Source organism: Tenrec ecaudatus, chromosome X (assembly GCF_050624435.1).
Source record: "Tenrec ecaudatus isolate mTenEca1 chromosome X, mTenEca1.hap1, whole genome shotgun sequence".
NCBI classification, from domain to species: domain Eukaryota; kingdom Metazoa; phylum Chordata; class Mammalia; order Afrosoricida; family Tenrecidae; genus Tenrec; species Tenrec ecaudatus.
Genome location: NC_134548.1, coordinates 155,242,849 through 155,248,305, shown reverse-complemented (window position 1 = coordinate 155,248,305; position 5,457 = coordinate 155,242,849).

The following is a 5,457-nucleotide window of genomic DNA, read 5'->3' as shown; positions in this document are numbered from 1 at the left end:
TCTCCTCCCAGCAGCCACCGAGCTTGTGTTCAGGTTACCTTGGTTAACATAATTTTCCAGCCATCTGAAGCCCCCATCTATCAATCTGTAGCAAACTAGGGGGGAAATGAATAAAGGAATTAAAAAAAATTCTCGCTGGATCAAACGGTCTATCTTCTCAAAATTTTAATTAGACTTGTCTGTGTCATAACCTCCCTTGAACTTTGCTTTCATCTAAGAAATCTTGTCACAGTGAAGTATTGCAGGGGAAAAATATCCAAAGGAAAAGGAAATCAGGTTGCGATGAAGTGTCTGACATTTTTGGGTGGAAAAAATAGCAAAGTTAGCTCTGCTACTCAAATGACAACAATGAGTAGTGATCAAGGTGAGCCCTTCCGATAGAAAGGATAAACATGATGATTAATTCAGCAGGATGCCAGTTCATCCCGTAGAATTGACTGCTCCTCTTCTATTGAGTCGAGTCTATTTTTCTATTATGATAAATAATCATACACACACAATAAGACTTGGTAATTCTGTTTATATCTAGAACTGATTCTAGCAGTTGTAAAGCAGTCAAATGAAAAACATTTTAGCTGGAGGTCGGATGAATCTGCTTTTCTGTGGCTAACTGAATTGTCAACAGTACTTCATCATGTTTTGTAAGTTGTTTCTAAGCCTCCAAAATTGGCCTTGGGCTTGGGCTTTGTGGTGCCTGAGCAGCTAGGAGCCCTTCTACTCAGCAATCCTACTTCCATTCCTGTTCCTTCAACTCTATTGCTGGGGGTGGTGGTGGTGGTGGTGGTGGTGGTGTGTGTGTGTGTAACCATCTGTCCCTCTCTATACATTCCTGGTTTTGATTCTCAAATTGTTTGGAGTGAACACTTTATTTCATGTGTAACCACTTTAATAGGTTTTCTTTTTATTCTGAATTTACTAGTGGTTGGGATTATAATTCATATATTGAAATCTTATTGATTGAGCACTCACTAAGTACAAAGGAGCCCCAGGGGTGTGATGGTTGCATGTTGGGCTGCTAACCTCAAGGTCAGAAGACTGAAATTACCAGTCGCGCCGCTGGAGAAAGGTGAGGCTTTCTACTCCCATAAAGATTTACAGTTTTAAAAGCCCGTGGAGACCATTGCACCCAGTCCTATAGGGTCACTATGAGTCAGAATTGACTCGATGGCAGTGAGTTTGGTTTTGTGTACTAAGTGCCAGGGCCAGAGCAAGACAGGCATGCATTCCTCTCCTCAGAGAATATACAGTCAAGGGTCAGGCAAAACAGCAAGAGGCCACACGTAAACCATACAGTATATTGGTGATATGTACTGTGGCGAAAAATAAAGGAGGGGGAGGGGCTGAGGCACATTGGTGGTATAGTGGTTATGCGCTGGGATGCTAACTATAAGATCAGCAGTTTGAACCCACCAGCCACTCTGCGGAAGAAAGATTAGGCTTTCTACTCCCATAAGCATTTACAGTATACAAAACTCACAGGGCTGCTTCTACCCTATCCTATGGAGTCGATGTGAACTGGAATGGCCTCGATGGCGGTGAGTGAGTGTGTGACAAGGTGGGGTGGGGGTGGGGAGGCACATGTGGGTGGAGTATAGCGAGGAGAATCTTACAGAACAGTTCTACTCTGTACCAGCATCCCCGTGAGTTGGAATAGATTCAGTAGCAATGGGCATTTCTGTTTTGTTCTCCTGGAAGTCAGCAACAGGTCCCAGAGGAGAAGACCTAAGAGCTGTTTGTCCTCTCTGCCTCTCTAAATGTCATGTCACCAGTGATAACTGGGAAAGCGACTGTATCCCTGCTTGCTTGATGAACCAGCCTTGATAGCAGTTCTCTTTGAAAGGAAAAGTCAAGGCCATGCATACTACGATTTGATGATTCAGCTCAACCTCGGGCTCTTTGTTCTTTGAATCTTATCTTCCCTGAAATTACCTGCCGGTATCTGTCATTTGTAAGAAAGAATCCATTTTGAAAAGCCATGAGCTCGCGCCGATTTGGAGTCGGGCTTCCAAACCGTCCCAAGTGAGCGTTTCTGAAGCATGGTGGTCCTGCAGCTTCCTTGCTGGGCCCTAGGGATCGTACTAATTAATTTTGAGCACCTTTCCCCATCGGAGGATTTCCGTCAGGAAGGCTCACTTCTAAAAGATGGCCTGGAGCAGACTTACGTACAGAGCCCTGTAATTGGTGTTAGCGAGTAACACGAGTAACATGGGCTTTCTGAATTGAATTCTTCTGTGGGAAACCAGAGTGCCCTGAGAGGAGGCACTAATTACCTCGTAGCTCCCTAAAGGAGAAGTCAAACTGCTTCTGACTCAAAGCAATCCTACAAGACAAAATAGAACTGCCCCACAGGGTTTCCAAGGCTGTAAAGATCTTCATAGAAGTAGATGGCTACATCTTTGCTGCAGAGTGGCAGGTGGGTGCCACCCGCTGTGCCACGAGTGTAAAACCAAAACACCCCAATCCCCTGCCATTGAGTTCTTTGGCCTCCCATCCCCTTTTCATGACAAATAAAACAACACAAACAACAAATGAAAACAGAAGCAAATTAAAAAAAATAACACCGCCCCTCGTCCCAGGCAAATAAAATACCATTGTATTATAGCCCATCAAAACCAAGTGGAACTCATTGATGATGATTTATGGAACTGCCTGTGTGAGTTTCACAGATTCCTTTTCAGGAGTAGAAAACCTTGTCTTTCTCCTGCCAACCGGCCCATGGTTTTGAACTACAGACCTTGCGGTTAGCAGCCCTACCTGTAACCACTATGCTACCAGGGCTCCCCACTATAGCCTTTACTCGCTGCTGTCAGTTGATGCTGACTCACTCATCATGACCCTAGAGGACCGATTGAACTGCCCCTGTGAGTTCCTGTGATTGTACATGTAACTGTGGGAGTAGAAACCCTTACCTTTCTCAAGGAGTCGCTGGTAGTTTCGAACGGCTGACCTTTTGCTTCGTAGCCACCAGGGCTCCTACTATAGTCCATAGTCTAGGATAAAGTGTAGGCATCAGCTCTTGCTGCCGTTGTTCTTGCGGCAACCCCCTAAGGGGCCGATATACCCACTCTGTGCAACCCTGCTGTCCATATGGAGTTTGAGGCGGTCAATCTTTTCCTGGAGCAGACCCTCTCTGGTTGGCTCCACACCCCACCTCCCATCCTCCATGGACCTTTGAATTTCAATTACTGGCCTTGAGGTTAGGTCCCCCAACATCTAACCCACAATACCACCACGGGTCCTTTTCAAGGAGAAAGGGGAGGGGGAAAGACAGCCAGGCAAGGGAAGGTCTGGCAGGATTAATCTGCTGGCATTGTTTTGGGGGGTTGTTTCTTCAGATGAACCCTGCTTTGAAAGGAAAGTTTTGGAATTATAAACAGGTACTCTAGCAGTTGGACTACATAATCGTGTCTGCAATTTGATATAAAACTTCTGTGACTGAAATCTTTAAGGCTTCTGGTTGAATCTGTCAAGTTTTCTGGAGGCCTCGTTTTCTTTTTTTTGAGATAGGCTTATCAAATTTAGGCTTCTATTGCTGTAAGTAGTGCAATATTCTCTTGGTTATTATATATACACATTCACATACACACATTAAGGGAGCTGGTGTATGAATGATCTTCATTTCAAAAGAGAACTGTCAAATTAGTGAAAGAAGAAAGAGTGTAGAGGGTGTGCTCAATTACAAGATGTCACCTTTTGTATGAAATGAATCATGCGCTCAGGCAGGTAAGCTATATATAAACTCCTTCCATAAATATATACTACGCGTATGACACTAAGAGACATTGTGACGGGAAAGTGAAAGACTGATGATGCTGCCATACTTGCCTTCTTGGTGTGTTGTATTCTTCAGTCCAGGACTGTCACTGGTTAGGAGACAAGCTGAGCACTGGGGGAGTTTTGAGGGAGACAACTCTGTGCCTTGGCCTGGTTTCCTAACACCTCTTGGGGGAGGGGGATGAGCATTTAACTGTCTTCAATGGGCTTTCTGTCTTAAAAGAAATCGCACACACACACGCGCACTCCCATGCATACATTGGTCAAGTACAGGGGGAGTGAAAAAGAGGACCGCCCTTGATGAGATCAGTTGACACATTGATGGGCTAAACAGGAAACATTGTCACGATGGCACAGAACCGGGCCGTGTTTCCTTCTGTTGTACGTAGGGTTGATATGGGTCAGAACTGACTCAATGGCACCTCACAACATCAACAGTATGTATATATGTATACACAAATATCTATACATTTTTAATGTGACATTATTCACCTGTATACTTTAGTTAAACTTATACTAATCAAGTGGCTACCACTTACCCATAAGGTTTGACAAATTTTCATCACTTCCTAAACAACGACTTCTGTTTTCCTTCTGCCCCTGGTAACCATGGGTGGTAGTTACATAATTTCATGTCAATTTGATAAATAAGTGTAGAGGCGGAGTCTAGCCTGTCAACCAGGTCCCTGCCTGATGGTGCCTCCTGTGGGCATGGCTTTCCCATGAGGATTCGGGAAACTTCCCCTCTCTCTCTTCCTTGGTCTTCCTGTTGCCAAGCCAAGGGGAAGACTTGCTGAGACCTGCGTGAGCACACTCTCTCTGCTTGACCTTCCTGTTGAAGTGCCACACTCAGCTGGAGAAGCCACATGGAGGACTGTGCCAGCACTGAGATGCTTTCCCCACCAATGGATCCACAAGGCTTTGCACCCACCAGCCTGTGATCTTTCTGCATTTTGTATCATTGCATGTGACTGCATGAGTTAGAGAGTAATTTATGGACTAATATTGGACTTATTGGCTAATTTTGGACTTATGGGCTTGATCTGGCCTGGACTTGGATGTTTTCTCAATATACAATTGGTCTTTGATATAACTCTTTCTCTTACACACATATGAGTGTCTTTGGATTTGTTTCTCTAGTCAACCCGGCCTAACATGAATAAACTTTGATCTCAATGTCTTCCTTGAATAGACTATCTTAATTTACCCAAATGAGCATGATGCACCAGTGGAGTCCACTTGACCGAGACCCCAGGCCCACAGCAACAGGGTCCTTTTGCATGAAGTCCTGTCCACATCATTGGGTCTTAGCGGCTGACCCACCATTGACATGGCCCAAAAAAGACCCAAAGCACACCCATCTGCTAGACTAAATGAGGGGAGTCCAAAATGTTTGTGGAAAAATCTATTACCTTTTCATTCTATTTTCCATGAACCTTTTGAAGTCCCCTCCTATGAGAGAAACCTTTGGAGAGTCCTACCTACTAGCTCCAAATTTTGAGAACTAAGTCAAAGTACAAGTTGTTCCTGACTTTTGACATATTCCTATTACCACTACCTACATTTATGGCTGGTGTTTTGTTTTGTCTTTACATCTTTTTGTTAGTAATGTTGTACATACAACATTTCAGAGTGTAATTTGCTGATGTTATCATTCTTAGATGTCCCCCACCCACAAATTCA